The 21,200-nt window shown below is 37.6% G+C and overlaps 1 non-coding gene across 1 annotated transcript; it reads left to right on the top strand.

The window, feature by feature from the left end:
* The first annotated feature begins 20,929 nt into the window (after positions 1–20,929).
* Positions 20,930–21,036, top strand: LOC121208653 (small nucleolar RNA R71). The gene has a single exon (XR_005903784.1). It is a non-coding gene; the product is annotated as a small nucleolar RNA R71 (small nucleolar RNA).
* Positions 21,037–21,200: the final 164 nt, after the last annotated feature.

Below are 21,200 nucleotides of genomic sequence, written 5' to 3'. Positions count from 1 at the left end.
TTAGACTTGTAATGTATAATGTGGAGTGTTAACGATCTATTTTTATTTTTATAGACCCTGAGGAACAAATTTCGAAGGGTCGATCGAGGTAAACACAAGGTTTCGGAATAACCGAAACACAACTCCGAAACAAATACAAGGTAAGTTCGGATAACACAAGTGACTATTTAGTGAAATGCTTGATTCTGAATCTGGACTGTTGGGCGTATGTTTTTATCTGTCTCTATCTGATTATCTGTTGACGTGTCCATTATTTCTGTGAGATTGAATGCATTCATGCATTTGCATAAAGTGTTTTAGGTGGAATTGTGAAAAGAAGGGAGACTGATTTTGATCTGATCTGGTAGTTCTACTGCAACTTATTCATACAGTGATTTATCGCACTGTACCACATATGCATCAGCTTTGCTACGCACTATTATCTGATTTAGCAGCTTAAACTGCAACGTGTCTGTATAGCAAATTGCTGCATTGCACTGTATAGTCATACGCTAGCTCTGCTACATATTAATATCTGAGTAGCTTAGTCCACGTATCTGGTGTGTAGGGTTGGATGAGCCTTCGAGGTCCTACGTGCTGTGTTTTGGTTGGATGAACTTAAACAGCTCTTATGGGATGTGATCGAGGGACGGAGAGGTGTTGGCTGGATGGGTGGGTTTTATCACTTGGCTGCATTTCATCTGTATCTATCTATAAGTTATGTCTGTAAAATTAGTTTTCTATAATCTGTATGTCTGTACAACACTTGTGTAAAGTTTTTTGTGTGAACTTGGTGTGCTCTATTTGTTATGTTTTGTTGGGACGTTAGTTCCAAGTATACTTTCTGACACTGTGTGTGTTTGAAAATCTGTTGCACTACTAATTTGAATACTGTAATTCTATCTCTTGTCTTGTTTCAAACTCACACTAAGCTCGTGTAGCTCACCCCCTCTTAGTGTTTCTCCTTTCAAGTACTTTTTTTAATTCTGTCACTGGGCTCAGTATGTAGAGCTCTCGAACAATCTTGAAGAAAAATAAATTATCAGTTTGTATTTTCAGTTCTATTTTGTTATTCGGTTTTTAAACTGAAAAGTTTTATAAAATTATGGTACAAGCTCCGTTTCAATTTTTTATTCGTTTATTTAATTTCAAATTTATAATAAACTTAACTGTAATTTTACTGACTGAATTTAAACGATTAAATGTTTCGGTTTGATGTGATAACTTGTTTTGTAAAATTTACCTACGATCACTTCAATGATCAATGTAACATCCGGGACTCGTTCTAAACTTCTAGGTTGGGTTTAGGGTGTTACATAATACCTATTTACATTGAACATATAGAACTTCAATAGTCTAATAATCAAATATTTAAAATCTCCTATCATCATACCAAATTTAGCCATAACACAAGCAACCTATGTACATGCTCCTAATTAATCATTTGTATTTCTAGAAGATCAAGCACACCAAAAGAAGAAGAAAAAAATGTAGAAATAATTAAACAAGTTTTCTATGTTACCCCCCATACGCACACACTTGTAGAAACAATTAAACAAGTTTTTTATGTTACCCCCCACACGCACACACTTTAGTTGACACATTCTCCTCAATGTATAGCCTTTAAAAGACAAGGAAAGAAGTTACCTGATTAATCGTGGTCGTTCCAACTCCTATTGTTGGGTGCTTCCCCCTTTGCTTGTATAAAGTTTGAATTGTTTGTGTGTCCTTCATGTTGGATTCCTATATAGAAAACTTAAGCAAAATGCAATAAAAACAATCTACTGAGTCAGCGATATCCAAAAATTAGTACAAGTCTTAAAATTACAAAATAGTTCAATCATCCTCCTCATCATCCATCTCCTCACTCCTATCATCATCCTCATATTCTCTTTCTTCTTTACTTTCATGCACTTTTTCTTCTTGTTCCATATTTGTCAGCCCAAACATGTTAGGTGTATAATTCAAGACCCATATATTGTTTTGCCTAGTAAATTCTTGAAAAATTGGTCTTGATTCTTGTATTCACTGAATCATCCAATCTAACTTTGGATGGCTACTTTCAGCAACTTCCTATTGAGCTCATATCAACCTTTGTGACAAAGTTGGCGTAGCTGTTGCTTCTTGTAGTTGCTTGTTCCAATCTTTTATCTGTTTGGAATGCAGCTCAATATATTGTTGGCACAAGGTGTCCCCTATGATGCTTCAGAAAGGTTTCAGTGACTGCTCTGTGGATGTCATAAGTACACCTGCCTTTTTACATAAGGCCGTCACTAGATGGGGAAAGAAAACTCTTACCTTTTGGCCACTAATGCACCTCTTCATGTTCTGATGGATCCATTCGTTGATACATACCTACTTTTTCTGCAAAATAGCATAGAGTAAAACTACTCTAAAGGTATTAATGTTAGAAACATTTAAAGTACGTACTATTCGTGTGCATACAAATTGAATCCACATCTTAGCCTCAGGAAACATAATGGCTTGATAAAAGGATACTGAGATATTGGTGCCTGAGTGATATTTCCATTCACCCCTTCCTTCAGTTAAAAAGTTTATAATATTATCTATATCTATATCTCAGAAATATTCTAAATTAGTTTCATTAATAAAATCATTCTCATAGTATGGAGTATTATAAAAGTCACAAATTATTCGAGAGGTTACTTGCACCTCTTTCCTCATACAAGCATCGATTCTCACATATAGCCTTCAGTTTTTCTAAACTCTAAATCCGATAAAGAGGCATAAAATTCTTGAACAATAAGGACCATAGCATTTTCTTTTAAGATCGTCCAAAAACATTCCCAGCTATGATATATGACTAAAGTCCTTATTTCTTTACACAAAATCATCGATGGATCAAATCCCCTTTATTGGATAAAGGTTTTTCCTTGTAGTTCAGCAAAATATTTTCTAATATTTGGGTTTGTAAAATTAGAGGGGTTTGGAATTGTCGATGGTTCAGGTTCAATGGTTCGTCTAACTTTTCTAGAAGGCATGTTTAAACTATGAACCAATATTAAACAATATTCAATGGATTAATAACAATTTTGAGTTAGGAACCCTTAACCTTGAAGAAGTATTGCAATCTTTTTTGTCTTTTTTGGTTTACCGGTCCTTTAAGTGTTCTCCTCTTTACTGCACCAAAAGATCTTGAATGATGGTGGATTTCACACTAGTTGCAAGAAAGGGTGAAAATTAAAATTTTAGGGTTTAAGAGATTTTGGGAGATTTGAGAGGATTAAGGTGTTAAAGAAGTGTAAAATATGTTTATAATGAGTATTGTAGTTAAAAATAGGTGTTTTAAATGTTAAAAATCAAGAAAACTTAAGGTTTTTAGCCATTGGGTTGCGTAATTAGGTCAGGCTAACCCTACAGAAATTGGCAACAGTGCCACGACACAGGGTTTCGTGTCATGATATCCCTAACAGTGTACCGTTGTTGTGATGCAAGGATTTCATGTGGCGACACACCCATTAATTTGGAGTTCTTTGAGAAACTATCTGCTATGTCACGACTCGTTTCGGCCATGTCGCGACATCGATGTGCTTTTCATTAATTTTAGTATTATGTGCATAGTAACGCAACACAGGGTTGCCGTGTTGCGACACTAACTCTATTTCAACCCAAATTTCCATCTTGGGGATGTCTTGATCTAAAAATAAACATGTATCAAATATAAGTGAGAATCTAAACTGTGGGGTTAGTTAAATATACTGTAATTTACAAAAATAAGGTAATTTAAATAATTTTAAGTTGTGCTATTAGATTCATCCAACAATATTGTCAATTCACAAATGAATGATCTTTTCATTTTATCAGTATTAGTCTATTGTTTGTCGTGCCATTTCACCTTCTCTCGCTTGTCCCTTTCCTTGAACCTATTTATTCTTTCTACAGGCATAAGAGGAAGTGTGTCCCTTGATTTGGGAATGTTAGAAATAGATAATTTTTTACATTACCCTCTTAACTTCCTCCTACATTCATCTTCTTTTGATTGATGGCTGCATTTAAATATTTTTGTCTCGGTATTGATTTTAATAGTCAATTCATTCTTTTCTAAATCAATGGTAGACCTAAAAGTAACCAAAAAGGGTCTTCCTAATAAGATTAGTATCTCACGATCTTTTTCTAAATCAAGCACCACAAAAATCTGCAGGGATAATGAAACTTCGTACCTTGACTAACACATCTTCTAATACTCCTTTCGGATGTACTAAAGACCTATCAGCCAACTGTAATGTTATCTGGGTAGTTTTAAAATCCTTTAACCTGAGTTTTTCAAAAATTGATAGAGGCATCAAATTAATACTAGCTTCTAAATCACATAAAGCACTATTAAAATGAGTACTCCTTATCTCTATAGGAATAGTAAAACTCTCGGGCTCTTTCAATTTTTAAGGTACTTGTCTTCAAATAATCACACTACATTAAGCATTTAAATTAACTTGTTCTCCTACCTTAATTTTCTTACGCCTTGCCATCATCTCCTTTAAAAACTTAGCGTACTTGGGAACCTTTTCAATTAACTCAATTAAAGGTAAGTTAACATTTAATGTTTTAAATAGGTTCAGGAAATTTACAAATTCATCACCATCCCGCTTTTGTTTTTCTTCAAGTTTCGAAGGGAATGGGATCTTTGTGATTCTAGCATCTTTAAATGGTTTTTTTTTTAGTTTAGTCGCCATTATCATTACCTCTTATGGCTTTTGTTCATATTCAGCTTCTGAAGATTCCTCTTGAAAGTCATTAATATTCTCCATAATTATCTTTGAAGTAAGATTTTCTGGGCTACTTTGTAACACCCCTTACCCGTGTTTGATGTCGGAATAGGGTACGAGGCATTACCTGAACATACACATGCAATCGTACAAAATCGAGACCTAATTTTTACATCTAAATTAAACTATTCAATTTTCCTCACTAAGTCCCTGATATGGATCTACGAGGCCTAAAACATACTATGGAAGCGGTTTGGGACTAAACCGAGAACTTTGGAGAAAATTGGAAAATTTCTTGAAAATAGGAGCATACACCTGTGTCCAAGGCCATGTCCTTCACACAACCATTCACATGCCACATTTTCCATGCTTAGTCATTACACACTCATTCAACCAACTCATGCCTCTCACAAAATGCATCATCATAACAATTAACTTAACTAATATTAGCCAACATCGATGGCCTTATACAAAATGAGTTATCAAATATTAAAGGCCAACATTTTAGGCCAAATCAATTATGATATATAACAAAATAACCAAGTCCTCTATACATGCCATAATTCAAAATATGAATTTCAAAATACCAAAAGAATGATGATAGTGTGGATGGATATCCGACAACCTCCAAATCTCGAGCTGGCTTGGTGATACTATAAGACAAAGGAAAGAAACGAGACATCTCTGACTTTGTTTCGAGATGTTTAATATGTCAAAAAGTGAAAGCAGAACATCAAGTGCCTTCAGGATTACTTCAGCGGATCATGATACCCGAGAGGAAATGGGATCGAGTCACAATGAACTTTGTGTCCGGACTGCCATTGTCAGGAAGTAAGAAAGATGCGATTTGGGTTGTTGTCGATAGACTGACTAAGTCGGCTCACTTTATCCCCGTGCGTACGGATTTTTCATTGGATAAACTAGCTGAATTGTACGTTTCTCAGATTGTGAGATTACACGGGGTACCTATTTCTATCGTGTCGGATAGAGATCCGAGATTCACCTCACGATTTTGGAGGAAATTGCAAAAAGCTTTGGGTACCAAGCTGCATTTTAGCACTGCTTTTCACCCCCAAACCGATGGTCAATCTGAGCGGATAATTCAGATACTTGAGGATATGTTGAGATGTTGCATCCTCGAGTTCAGTAGTTCATGGGAACGGTATTTACCTTTGATTGAATTCGCTTACAACAATAGTTTTCAATCAAGTATTAAGATGGCACCTTACGAGGCTTTGTACGGTCGTAAATGCCGTACACCATTGTTTTGGACCGAGCTCGGTGAAAGTAAAATTTTCGGAGTTGATTTGATTAAAGATGCCGAACAGAAAGTAAAGGTAATCCGTGAAAGTCTGAAGGCAGCCACAGATCGTCAAAAATCGTATGCGGATTTGAAACGAAAAGACATTGAATATCAGGTGGGAGATAAAGTGTTTCTTAAAGTTTCGCCTTCGAAAAAGGTACTCAGATTTGGCCGTAAGGGCAAGTTGAGCCCGTGATTCATTGGGCCATACGAAATCTCCGAACGAGTTGGTCCGGTTGCGTATAGATTGATTTTGCCCCCTGAACTTGAAAAGATTCACGATGTCTTTCATGTTTCGATGCTTCGACGTTATAGATCCGATCCGTCACATGTGATTAATCCCTCAGAAGTTGAAATTCAATCTGACTTGAGTTATGAAGAAGAACCGATTCGTATCCTAGCTCGTGAAGTGAAAGAGTTGCGAAACAAAAGGGTTCCGTTAGTTAAGGTGTTATGGCTCAAACACGGGATCGAGGAAGCTACTTGGGAAACTGAGAGCTCGATGAAAGAACGATACCCAAACCTATTTACCGGTAAGATTTTCGGGGACGAAAATTTCTTAAGTGGGGGAGAGTTGTCACAGCACAAAATTGACCCTAGTCGGGAAGTGGTTTCGGGACCACTAAACCGAGTCATAAAAATAATTAACCGTCATAATTGATGCTCATTATATGTACATGTGCATGTGTGAAAATTTCGTGTTTGAATTTTGTTAATTGTAAGTGAATTTTATCAAATAAGACTTATGTGAGAAAATTTTGAAATGTGCTAGGCAAATGCAAAGTGGCATATTAATGCATATTGTGAAAATGATGGGTTTGCATGTCAATTTACCCAAATTAAGGCATAGTGGCCGGCCATGCTATGAGTGGAAACATGTCACAAACATGTTATGTTAGTGAGGTATGTTAGGAAAAATAAAATAAGGAGTATGGGTAATAAAGAAATGGAAACAAAAAAAAATGTGTGGTTGTTCCCCCCCCCCATTGCCGTGAGTTAAAGAAAAGAAAAGAAAAATTTTGTTCATCCTTTTTCATCTTCTTTTGGCCGAAAATTCTAAGGAAGGAGGAAGGAGTTCTTGCTTCATGTTTGGTTTGGAAGAGGATTAGGAGGAGGTTTGGCCATACTTGTATCTAGATCAAGGTATGTTTGAGGTTGTGCCATGAGATTCATGCATGTTTTTAGTTTCTAGCTTGAGTTCTAATTAGCCCATGGTTCAAATCTTTGCTATGTCATGGGGATGATATTCGGCCTAGGTGGATTTTGTGTTAATGCCATTGCATGCTAAATATGAAGCTTGTTAATGATGCATGTGATGGTGGATTGATGATTCTTGAATCTTCTTTTTAGCATTTTTGAGTGAGCACATATGTGCATTGGTTGCTAGATGGAGAAGAATCGGCTAGCAAGTTGTGTGCTAAGGCCGAATATAATTTTTGTATATTAATGAGTAATGCATGTGTTAAATTGATGGAAAGGGAGAGGATGCTTTACTAGTGTATATATGTGTGTATTAGCCAAGTTTTGAACTTGAAACAAAATGGTGTTTAGTCAATACAAGTAACCATACTTGTAGAATGTATTAAGTATTGCAATCGGCCCCAACATAGACATGTATGTTCGGCCACATGAATAAGTACATAAGCTATGTGTATGTTCGGCCATAGGTAGCCTATTGATGGCTTTAGCTTGACTTAGAAAATTCGGCTAAGGGGAAATATTAGCTAGTCTGTTGAATTCGATTCGTGATTTCGTACACATGTGACTCTAATGTCTAATGTATATATGGGCTAAGTACCTTGAGCTTCTCTTTTGATGTTCGAATGAATTGTATTAAATTGCTTGATGTGATTAAAAATGCGTATGACCATTGTGTATTTGAGCTAAAAGGGTGGCCATATGACCTATCAAACTCCTTGTCATATTCGGCCATAAGCTAGCAAAATGAGACTTTAATGAGTTAAATTTGTTTGAATTAGCTCAAGAGCTTAGAGGACCCCAGTTGGATAAGGGAAAGGAAAAAGTGGTCGAATAGCCATCGAAATCGTTTGACAACATCCGAGGTAAGTTCTTGAGTAAAAGAGCTTAAATTATGATTTGATTAGATCATGTTTTAAGCAAATCAAAATCATGCTCCTTGTGTGTGGCTATTGAGCCAAAATTGCAAGAATGATAAGTGTCTTGTGTTTTAGTTTTGCTAACGAAAACGAAATACGAATGTGCCATGATTTATTGTTAAATGTGCATGGTTATTTGAATGATGTCCGGGCTAAGTCCCGAAGGCTTTGTGCTAAGTGACCATATCCGAACCAAGATCCGAAGGCATTTGTGCGAGTTACTAAATCCGGGTTAAGTCCCGAAGGCATTTGTGCGAGTTACTAAATCCGGGTTAAGTCCCGAAGGCATTTGTGCGAGTTACTATAACCGGGCTATGTCCCGAAGGCATTTGAACGAGTAGCTATATCCGGTTAAATTCCGAAGGTACGTGATTTGGGAATGAATGATCTTGCTGTAAAAATTTCAGTTAATACGCTTGAAACATCCCAACATTGAGGTATGTTTCGTATGTGCTTTGAATTAGTTGAGCCCTTACAAATAAGTATTCGCTCAGTTGATAAATGAGCTACCGGCCTTTGGCTAAGTTGATCTTTGTGTATGAATAAAAGGGTTGGTAATGTGAAGTAAGTATGATATTGAAAAATTGTGCATATGAAATTATCCGTTTAGCTACATGAATGCTATACTTTTGTTGTGCTGGAATCCCTTGCTCAAAACTTACTAAGCATAAATTGCTTACTCCGTCTCCTTGATTCTCTGTTTTATAGATTTTGGTTCTCCAGCTATCGACTCGGGATTTTGAAGTCGAAGTCGCCCACACTATCAAAGCCCCCCCCTTTTGGTACAATTTTGGTTGAACTTCGAAATGACATGTATAGGACTACCCTTTTTGTTGGGGGTCATGGACCCTTTGGACTTGTATAATTTTGGATAGCCATGCGAAAATGGCTTATATATGCTTGAGTATAATGTTATAATCATTGGGTATGGATATGGTTATTGAGAGGTGTGGATATGCTTAACAAGGATTGGCCATGGGAATGGTTAATCACTATCATAATTTGTGCTATTTATGCTAAAAGGGTTAGTTGAATCATGCAAACTATGAAATAGGTAAACTCTACCTTAAAGGCAGATGCTGACAGCAGCAGTGATGTAGATTTGGAAAATCACTAAAAATAGTAGGAAGGGAATTAAATAGTGAATAAATTATGTAAACGAACCTTGATGAATCTATTTTCATAGGAAACTAACGAAACGATCATATGGACAGTATGTTAAGAGATATTCAGGTTCTCGTAAGACAGGGCCAGAACGGTTTCTGGATTCCCTGTTTCGACTTTGGAAATTCATTATAAATTAACCAGAGATAATTAGGAGTCATTCCATATATGTATAGATTCCTATTTGAGTCTAGTTTCTATAAAAACAAACGACATCAGTATTGAAGCCCTGTACAGGGAGATATCCTAGTCGTAATGCGTAAAGGTCAGTGTAGTCGATCCCTGTAACATGGGAGACTTTGACTAATAAACTGTACTAATTGGCCCAACCAAAAATTCTAGAAAAAAATATGTAGATGGACATATGAGTCTAGTTTCAGATAAAATTTACGGAACTGGATTCTGAGTTTCTGAACTCAAGATATGATTTTTAAAGCGACTAGTACGCAGATTGGCAGTGTCTGGGAAATTTGTTTATAAGTGGTTAAAGTCTGTTAACACCTCGTGTTCGACTCTGGTGACGGTCTCGGGTTTGGGGTGCTACATTTGATTGGTATCAGAGCTACGGTTTAGTCGATTCTAGGACTACCGTAATGCGTTGGGTCTAGCTATACATGCCATTTTATGTGATTATTTGATAGTGTGGTGATTTCTGACAATTGTAAATGTGTTTATTTATAGTAATGGATCCCGATCCCGACCGAGCGGTAGCTGATGATCTTGAGAGTGTAGCGCCTGCTCCCGCACAAGGGACAGCGCCGGCGGACTCTCAACCTAATGCTAGTAACCCGAATGATGAAGCTAGACAAGCTTTCTATAGCGTGATGAATGATTGGTTCAACCAATACATTCGAACTAATACGGCTGTTCCACAACCTCCATTCCCAACTAATACCACCCCCGCACCTACAATACCTCTGGAAACTGACCAAATAAGGTCAAATAAGCCCCCAGTTGACAGAATCCGAAAACATGAGGCTACTGAATTTAAAGCTTCGGATAGCGACGATGCCGAGCAAGCTGAATTTTGGTTGGACAACACTATCCGGGTACTCGATGAGCTATCTTATACACCCGATGAATGCCTAAAGTGTACTATCTCCTTGCTACGCGATTCTGCCTACTATTGGTGGAGTACTCTGACTTCTGTTGTGCCCCGAGAGCAAGTAACTTGGGAGTTTTTCCAAACTGAGTTTCAGAAAAAGTATATCAGTCAGAGATTTGTTGATAAAAAACGTAGGGAATTTCTTGAGCTTAAGCAAGGTTCTATGTCAGTTACTGATTACGAGCGAAAATTTGTTAGACTTAGTAGGTGCGCTCGGGAATGTGTTTCGTCCGAGGCTATCATGTGTAAACGTTTCGAGGATGGGCTGAATGAAGATATAAAAATGTTCGTGGGCATTCTTGAAATACGAGAGTTCGTAGTACTTGTCGAGCGAGCTTGTAAAGCCGAAGAGCTTAGAAAAGAAAAACAAAAAGTTGATGTGGGAACTGGAGAGTTTCGTAAAAGATCCTCGGGAAAGTCTCTTCAACAGGCATCGAAGAAATTTCGAGATGATGTGGGCCGGTCTAGAGGCACTTCGAGCCTTTTTAGACGAGATCGTGATCGACCCCCTGTGGGTACACGAGGGCACTTCGGTCGCCAGTGTTGGGAATGAACGTCGAGACAGAACGAAATGTTGATATTGTGGTAAATGGCATTCGGGGAGTTGTGGATTCCCTGACCGCTCCTGTTACAAGTGCGGATCAGTTGACCACTTCATTAAAGATTGCCCGAGGTTGTCTGAACAGAATGTAAATCAGAGTGGGAAACCGGGTGCTACCACTGCTCGAGGTAGACCATCTGGAAATACGGGCAATGCTAGTGGTGGTCAGAGAGGATCTAGAGATGCTACGACCAGATCCGAGGCTCGTGCGCCTGCTAGAGCTTATGCTATACGTGCCCGCGAGGATGCTTCTTTGCCTGATGTTATTACCGGTACTTTTACTCTCTTTGATACTAATGTAATTGCTTTGATTGACCCCGGTTCTACTCATTCTTACATATGTGAAACCTTAGCATCCAGTAAGACTTTACCTATTGAGTCTAATGAGTTCGTAATTCGGGTGTCAAATCCCTTGGGTCGTTACGTGCTTATCGACAAAGTGTGTAAGAAATGTCCCCTAGTAATTCGAGGTTCCTGTTTTCCGGCGGACTTGATGCTTTTGCCGTTTGATGAATTTGATGTTATTCTTGGTTTGGATTGGTTGACCGCGCATGATGCGGTTGTGAATTGCAAAAGCAAGACTATTGATTTGAGGTGCGCAAATAACGAGATGATCCGAGTTGAGTCTACGGACTTAAAGGGGTTGTCAGCTGTAATATCCTCAATGTTGGCCCAGAAATATGTAAGAAAAGGGTGCGAAGCATACCTTGCGTATGTACTTGATGACAAAGAATTAGAAAAGAAACCCGAATCTGTGCCGGTGGTTTGTGAATACCCGGATGTTTTTCCTGAAGAATTACCGGGTTTACCACCTGTTCGGGAGATAGAGTTTGGTATTGAGCTTGTACCTGGGACTACGCCGATTTTGATAGCTCCGTATCGCATGGCACCAACCGAGTTAAAAGAGTTGAAAGCTTAGTTGCAAGAATTGACGGATAGAGGTTTTGCTCGACCAAGTTTCTCACCTTGGGGTGCACCAGTATTGTTCGTGAAAAAGAAGGACGGAACCATGAGGTTGTGCATTGACTATCGTCAACTGAATAAAGTGACGATAAAGAATAAATATCCGTTACCGCGTATTGATGATTTGTTTGATCAACTAAAAGGAGCCTCAGTGTTCTCAAAAATAGATTTGAGATCGGGCTATTATCAGTTGCGAATTCGAGATTCGGACATACCCAAAACTGCCTTCAGAACGAGATATGGTCACTACGAATTCTTAGTGATGCCGTTTGGGCTCACTAATGCCCCTGCGGCATTTATGGATTTGATGAATCGGATCTTCAGACCATATTTGGATCGGTTCGTAGTTGTGTTCATTGATGACATCTTGGTCTATTCAAGAGATGAGACTGAACATGCTGAGCACCTGAGACTAGTGTTGCAAATTTTGCGGGATAAGCAGTTATATGCTAAGTTCAGTAAGTGTGAGTTCTGGTTAAGAGAGGTTAGCTTCTTGGGTCATGTGGTATCCGCATCGGGTATTCGAGTTGACCCGAACAAAATTTCAGCCATACTTAACTGGATACCTCCGAGAAATATTACTGAGGTTCGGAGCTTTTTGGGACTCACCGGTTATTACCGACGATTTGTCAAAGGTTTCTCGATGATAGCCACACCAATGACGAAGCTACTTCAAAAGGATGTTAAGTTCGAATGGACGGAGAAATGTAAGAAAAGTTTCGATCAACTGAAAACTTATTTGACTGAAGCTCCAATTTTAGTGCAACCCGAATCAGGCAAAGAGTTTGTCATTTATAGTGACGCATCCCTACTTGGGTTGGGTTGCGTATTGATGCAAGAAGGTCGAGTGGTGGCCTATGCGTCGAGACAATTAAAGCCATATGAGAAAAATTATCCGACCCATGATCTTGAACTAGCTGCCATCGTATTTGCTTTAAAAATATGGCGACATTACTTATTTGGTGAAAAGTGCCATGTATTTTCGGATCACAAAAGTCTCAAATATTTGATGACTCAAAGAGACTTAAATCATCGACAATGACGTTGGCTTGAGTTGTTGAAAGATTACGAGCTTGTCATTGATTACCACCTAAGAAAGGCTAATGTGGTTGCGGACGCCTTAAGCCAGAAATCATTGTTTGCTTTACGAGCGATGAATGTGCACTTGTCTGTTCTACCCGACAATGTGTTAGTAGCTGAATTAAAAGCCAAACCATTATTGATTCATCAAATTCGTGAAGCCCAGAAAGTTGATGATGAATTGGTTGCAAAACGGGCTGAGTGTGTTCCGAACAAGGAATCGGAGTTTCAAATTGATGATGATGATTGTTTGAGGTTCAGAAGTCGTTTGTGTGTTCCAAGGAATTCGGAACTCATTTCGATGATTCTGAACGAAGCCCATTGTAGCCGAATGTCAATTCACCCGGGGAGTACGAAAATGTACAACGATTTGAAACGTCGGTTTTGGTGGCATGGTATGAAACGAGACATCTCCGACTTTGTTTCGAGATGTTTAATATGTCAACAACTGAAAGCAGAACATCAAGTGCCTTCAGGATTACTTCAGCCGATCATGATACCCGAGTGGAAATGGGATCGAGTCACAACGGACTTTGTGTCCGGACTGCCATTGTCAGCAAGTAAGAAAGATGCGATTTGGGTTGTTGTCGATAGACTGACTAAGTCGGCTCACTTTATCCCCGTGCGTACGGATTTTTCATTGGATAAACTAGCTGAATTGTACGTTTCTCAGATTGTGAGATTACACGGGGTACCTATTTCTATCGTGTCGGATAGAGATCCGAGATTCACCTCAAGATTTTGGAGGAAATTGCAAGAAGCTTTGGGTACCAAGCTGCATTTTGGCACTGCTTTTCACCCCCAAACCGATGGTCAATCTGAGCGGATAATTCAGATACTTGAGGATATGTTGAGATGTTGCATCCTCGAGTTCAGTAGTTCATGGGAACGGTATTTACCTTTGATTGAATTCGCTTACAACAATAGTTTTCAATCAAGTATTAAGATGGCACCTTACGAGGCTTTGTACGGTCGTAAATGCCGTACACCATTGTTTTGGACCGAGCTCGGTGAAAGTAAAATTTTCGGAGTTGATTTGATTAAAGATGCCGAACAGAAAGTAAAGGTAATCCGTGAAAGTCTGAAGGCAGCCACAGATCGTCAAAAATCGTATGCGGATTTGAAACGTAAAGACATTGAATATCAGGTGGGAGATAAAGTGTTTCTTAAAGTTTCGCCTTGGAAAAAGGTACTCAGATTTGGCCGTAAGGGTAAGTTGAGCCCGAGATTCATTGGGCAGTACGAAATCTCCGAACGAGTTGGTCCGGTTGCGTATAGATTGATTTTGCCCCCTGAACTTGAAAAGATTCACGATGTCTTTCATGTTTCGATGCTTCGACGTTATAGATCCGATCCGTCACATGTGATTAATCCCTCAGAAGTTGAAATTCAATCTGACTTGAGTTATGAAGAAGAACCGATTCGTATCCTAGCTCGTGAAGTGAAAGAGTTGCGAAACAAAAGGGTTCCGTTAGTTAAGGTGTTATGGCTCAAACACGGGATCGAGGAAGCTACTTGGGAAACTGAGAGCTCGATGAAAGAACGATACCCAAACCTATTTACCGGTAAGATTTTCGGGGACGAAAATTTTTTAAGTGGGGGAGAGTTGTGACAGCCCAAAATTGACCCTAGTCGGGAAGTGGTTTCGGGACCACTAAACCGAGTCATAAAAATAATTAACCGTCATAATTGATGCTCATTATATGTACATGTGCATGTGTGAAAATTTCGTGTTTGAATTTTGTTAATTGTAAGTGAATTTTATCAAATAAGACTTATGTGAGAAAATTTTGAAATGTGCTAGGCAAATGCAAAGTGGCATATTAATGCATATTGTGAAAATGATGGGTTTGCATGTCAATTTACCCAAATTAAGGCATAGTGGCCGGCCATGCTATGAGTGGAAACATGTCACAAACATGTTATGTTAGTGAGGTATGTTAGGAAAAATAAAATAAGGAGTATGGGTAATAAAGAAATGGAAACAAAAAAAAATGTGTGGTTGTTTCCCCCCCCCCATTGCCGTGAGTTAAAGAAAAGAAAAGAAAAATTTTGTTCATCCTTTTTCATCTTCTTTTGGCCGAAAATTCTAAGGAAGGAGGAAGGAGTTCTTGCTTTATGTTTGGTTTGGAAGAGGATTAGGAGGAGGTTTGGCCATACTTGTATCTAGATCAAGGTATGTTTGAGGTTGTGCCATGAGATTCATGCATGTTTTTAGTTTCTAGCTTGAGTTCTAATTAGCCCATGGTTCAAATCTTTGCTATGTCATGGGGATGATATTCGGCCTAGGTGGATTTTGTGTTAATGCCATTGCATGCTAAATATGAAGCTTGTTAATGATGCATGTGATGGTGGATTGATGATTCTTGAATCTTCTTTTTAGCATTTTTGAGTGAGCACATATGTGCATTGGTTGCTAGATGGAGAAGAATCGGCTAGCAAGTTGTGTGCTAAGGCCGAATATAATTTTTGTATATTAATGAGTAATGCATGTGTTAAATTGATGGAAAGGGAGAGGATGCTTTACTAGTGTATATATGTGTGTATTAGCCAAGTTTTGAACTTGAAACAAAATGGTGTTTAGTCAATACAAGTAACCATACTTGTAGAATGTATTAAGTATTGCAATCGGCCCCAACATAGACATGTATGTTCGGCCACATGAATAAGTACATAAGCTATGTGTATGTTCGGCCATAGGTAGCCTATTGATGGCTTTAGCTTGACTTAGAAAATTCGGCTAAGGGGAAATATTAGCTAGTCTGTTGAATTCGATTCGTGATTTCGTACACATGTGACTCTAATGTCTAATGTATATATGGGCTAAGTACCTTGAGCTTCTCTTTTGATGTTCGAATGAATTGTATTAAATTGCTTGATGTGATTAAAAATGCGTATGACCATTGTGTATTTGAGCTAAAAGGGTGGCCATATGACCTATCAAACTCCTTGTCATATTCGGCCATAAGCTAGCAAAATGAGACTTTAATGAGTTAAATTTGTTTGAATTAGCTCAAGAGCTTAGAGGACCCCAGTTGGATAAGGGAAAGGAAAAAGTGGTCGAATAGCCATCGAAATCGTTCGACAACATCCGAGGTAAGTTCTTGAGTAAAAGAGCTTAAATTATGATTTGATTAGATCATGTTTTAAGCAAATCAAAATCATGCTCCTTGTGTGTGGCTATTGAGCCGAAATTGCAAGAATGATAAGTGTCTTGTGGTTGAGTTTTGCTAACGAAAACGAAATACGAATGTGCCATGATTTATTGTTAAATGTGCATGGTTATTTGAATGATGTCCGGGCTAAGTCCCGAAGGCTTTGTGCTAAGTGACCATATCCGGACCAAGATCCGAAGGCATTTGTGCGAGTTACTAAATCCGGGTTAAGTCCCGAAGGCATTTGTGCGAGTTACTAAATCCGGGTTAAGTACCGAAGGCATTTGCGCGAGTTACTATAACCGGGCTATGTACCGAAGGCATTTGAACGAGTAGCTATATCCGGTTAAATTCCGAAGGTACGTGATTTGGGAATGAATGATCTTACTGTAAAAATTTCAGTTAATACGCTTGAAACATCCCAACATTGAGGTATGTTTCGTATGTGCTTTGAATTAGTTGAGCCCTTACAAATAAGTATTCGCTCAGTTGATAAATGAGCTACCGGCCTTTGGCTAAGTTGATCTTTGTGTATGAATAAAAGGGTTGGTAATGTGAAGTAAGTATGATATTGAAAATTGTGCATATGAAATTATCCGTTTAGCTACATGAATGCTATACTTTTGTTGTGCTGGAATCCCTTGCTCAAAACTTACTAAGCATAAATTGCTTACTCCGTCTCCTTGATTCTCTGTTTTATAGATTTTGGTTCTCCAGCTATCGGACTCGGGATTTTGAAGTCGAAGTCGCCCACACTATCAAAGCCCCCCCTTTTGGTACAATTTTGGTTGAACTTCGAAATGGCATGTATAGGACTACCCTTTTTGTTGGGGGTCATGGACCCTTTGGACTTGTATAATTTTGGATAGCCATGCGAAAATGGCTTATATATGTTTGAGTATAATGTTATAATCATTTGGTATGGATATGGTTATTGAGAGGTATGGATATGCTTAACAAGGATTGGCCATGGGAATGGTTAATCACTATCATAATTTGTGCTATTTATGCTAAAAGGGTTAGTTGAATCATGGAAACTATGAAATAGGTAAACTCTACCTTAAAGGCAGATGCTGACAGCAGCAGTGATGTAGATTTGGAAAATCACTAAAAATAGTAGGAAGGGAATTAAATAGTGAATAAATTATCTAAACGAACCTTGATGAATCTATTTTCATAGGAAAGTAACGAAACGATCATATGGACAGTATGTTAAGAGATATTCAGGTTCTCGTAAGACAGGGCCAGAACGGTTTCTGGATTCCCTGTTTCGAATTTGGAAATTCATTATAAATTAACCAGAGATAATTAGGAGTCATGCCATATATTTATAGATTCCTCTTTAAGTCTAGTTTCTATAGAAACAAACGACATCAGTATTGAAGCCCTGTACAGGGAGATATCCTAGTCGTAATTCGCAAAGGTCAGTGTAGTCGATCCCTGTAACATGGGAGACTTTGACTAATAAACTGTACTAATTGGCCCAACCAAAAATTCTAGAAAAAAATATGTAGATGGGCATATGAGTCTAGTTTCAGGGAAAATTTACGGAACTGGATTCCGAGTTTCTGAACTCAAGATATGATTTTTAAAGCGACTAGTACACAGATTGGCAGTGTCTGGGAAATTTGTTTATAAGTGGTTAAAGTCTGTTAACACCTCGTGTTCGACTCCGGTGACGGTCTCGGGTTCGGGGTGTTACACACATGTTCAGGTCAAGCTGTTTTCTTAAGTCACAGTCACTAAATTATTTATATCCGGAGCTCAGAAACTCCAAATTAAGATCCGCTAATTTTCTAGAAACTAGACTCACATATCTTCTTACCATAAAATTTTCAGAATTTTTGGTCTAGCCAATAGCTACAGTTTATTCTTTAAATTCACCCCTGTTTCGTTGTCTAATAGTTCCAACCCCTCTGCACTAAAAATTACTTATCTCTTTGTAAAAGATTTGGATAATATTTTCGTTTATTTCTTTCAAAAATAGACTCATTAATTATTTTAAGCATATAAATTATAACCCATAATTATATTTGTACAGTTTTTAATGATTTTTCTAAGTCAAAACAGGGGTTTCCAAAATCATTCTGACCCTATCTCACAAAAATTCAAATATCTCATAATATGGAATTATTTTGCTTACACCATTTCCTTTATAAGAAAATAGACTTAATAATATTTTATTTCATATCTTATTTAATCTCTAATTCAATTTCCAAGATTTTTGGTGATTTTTCAAAGTTACATAACTGTTGCTGTCCAAAACTGTTTTATTACAAATTTCACTCTTACATAATTTCACTTACTCTATTCCATCTCACCGAAAGTTCACTCAACTATCAAGCACATTGCTCATAAATTTCCACAAACATATACCTGCACTTATTCATCACATGGTCATGTTCATATGTATTTTCACTTAGTCGATTTCCCGTTGAACTCATCGGAATAATAACAGATACTTGGTGGCCTACACATATTACCACCCTTGTAACCGAAGCTATTTGGTACGCATAATAGCTTGCACTTAGTACTATACATGCGACCAACAATCTGTACACATAATAGCCTACACTTAGTACTACACACGTGATCAAAGTTTTCGAGTACGCATAGTAGCCTGCACTTAGTACTACACATGCGACCTAACTATCTGGTACACGTAGTAGCCTGCACTTAGTACTACACACATGACCTAAAACCATCTTAAACACATAGTAGCCTGCACATGGTACTACACAATGTTCTCACAATGGATCATTCGTATCATTTCTATTCCGAAGGTTCAACTGGGAAATTCCTCACTTTTCAACAATTAACAAATTCATTCATAGTCTATTTCGATTCGTAATGTACATCAAATGATCATTCTATAGCCAGCCACATCTCATATAATAACAAAATATAATAACATAAAAATAATCGATATATTATTTACATACAAACTTACCTTGGTGCAAAATATAGTAATTTTGCAATTTAATCCAATATCTTTTCCTTTCCCCGATCAAGGTCGATTCCACGTCTTTCTTAATCTATAATAACACATTTGACTTATTAATGGCTCACATTATTCAAATTAGCCCAAAAATATCCTATGGCAAAATTTACAATTTTACCTCTAAAGTTTCACAAAATTACAATTTTTCCCCTAGGCTCGAAAAATAATTTTTATTCAATTTATTTGTATTTTAGGCCTAGCCAAACCATTTTCATAACTATAGCAGTCCACAATTTGCACTAAATCACACACTTACACACATTTTACAACTTTTACAAACTAGTCATTTTATGCAATTTCATCAAAAATAACTTAGTAAAAGTTGTTTATCACACTCCAAGCATTCATATTCTTCCATTAAACATCAAAATACATGCATGTCATCCATGGGTAAATTTTTAAATATAAACCTAGCTCAAAATATTGGTAGAAATAGGTAAACTGAGCAATGAGGATCTCAAAAATGTAAAGAACATTAAAAACGGGGCTAAAATGGACTTACAATCGAGCTTGGAAGCTTGAAAAACCTTAGTTATGTCTTCCTCATGTGAAATTCGGCCAAGGGGTTAAAGATAGACAAAAATTGGCTTTTAATTTTGTTTTTAATTCATTTTAATAATTAAATAACCAAAATGCCCTTAATGAAAATCTTTAGAAACATGCCTAACCATGTCCATTTTTGTCCAAAAACTTAACCAATGGTCTAATTACCATATTAGGACCTCCAATTTAAAATTTCATAACAATTGGACACCTCTAGCATGTAAAACTTAACTTTTTCACTTTTTACAATTTAGTCCTTCTGACTAAATTGAGTGCCCAAATGTCAAAATTTTCAAAAGAAATTTTTAGAAAATAAGAAAAATGTAGACCATAAAAATATAATAAAAACACATTTTTCTATGTCAAATTTGTGGTCTCGAAACCACTGTTTCGACTAGAACCAAAATCGGGCTATTACATACTTAGTTGGTTGATCGAAGTACTATTGCTTCCACGTGCTCCTTACCTTCCCTTCATGGATTGTTTTCTGTATTGCTGGAAATACCTGTGCCAATTTGTCTTTTGATGTCGTCTATCATGCTCATCAATTGGCTTATTTGATCTTCAAGCTTAGTCAATGTTCTTGTTGAATTGGTGCACTCAGGCTGCACCTGCTTGACATCGATTCTCATTAACTGCATCTCTCCCTCAATTCTATCCAAGCATTGACCACATGCAGTATGGTCACTTGAGTTGGTTCTATCCTGGTGTTTCTGCAAATAAAGAGGTTGATAATTAGTATTTTTAACTTAATTCAACTTATTACTTACTCATTGGTTCCCTCCCCATCTCAAGTTTGAGTGATCCTTCCATCTGGGATTGTATGTATTTGAATAAGGGTTTTCATCCCTATTTCTGATATAGTTTACATCCTCAGCGAGATTATTGATGCAGTGGAAGAGTGGTTGTCTCCTTCATGCGTAGACGGTGTATAAGCAGATTCGATATGGTTAAGTCTATCCACTATCTACTAATTTTATCATCCTATTGGATAGCTTTAACTGTAACAGGTCCCTGGCCGTATGTGAATCATTCAATCGGCCACTGACAAGATTTTAATGCCATGTTTTCAATAATTTCATATGCATCCTCATATGTCTTGTTCATAAGGGCTTCTCATGTTGCTCCATTTAATCCAGATCGTGCGTTCGCGCCCAACCCATTATAAAATACCTGTAATTACATCCATCAAGAAATCCGTGGTGCGGGAATTTTTGAATCAACATTTTGAAACATTCCCAGACCTCATAAAAAATTTCTTCCTCCATTTGTCTAAAGACAACAATATCTCTTCTTAGTTGGACTGCTTTACTAATTGAGAAGAACTTTTGTAAAAACTTTCTAGCGAGTTCATCCCATGTCGTTATAGAACCTGGTGCTTGTGAGTCTAACCAAGAAAAGGCATTATCAATCAAAGAGAAGAGGAACAACTGAAGATGAATAGTGTCATCAGTGACCCCATTAT

Source organism: Gossypium hirsutum, chromosome A10 (assembly GCF_007990345.1).
Source record: "Gossypium hirsutum isolate 1008001.06 chromosome A10, Gossypium_hirsutum_v2.1, whole genome shotgun sequence".
NCBI lineage: Eukaryota > Viridiplantae > Streptophyta > Magnoliopsida > Malvales > Malvaceae > Gossypium > Gossypium hirsutum.
This window is presented reverse-complemented; position numbering and strand designations above follow the sequence as displayed.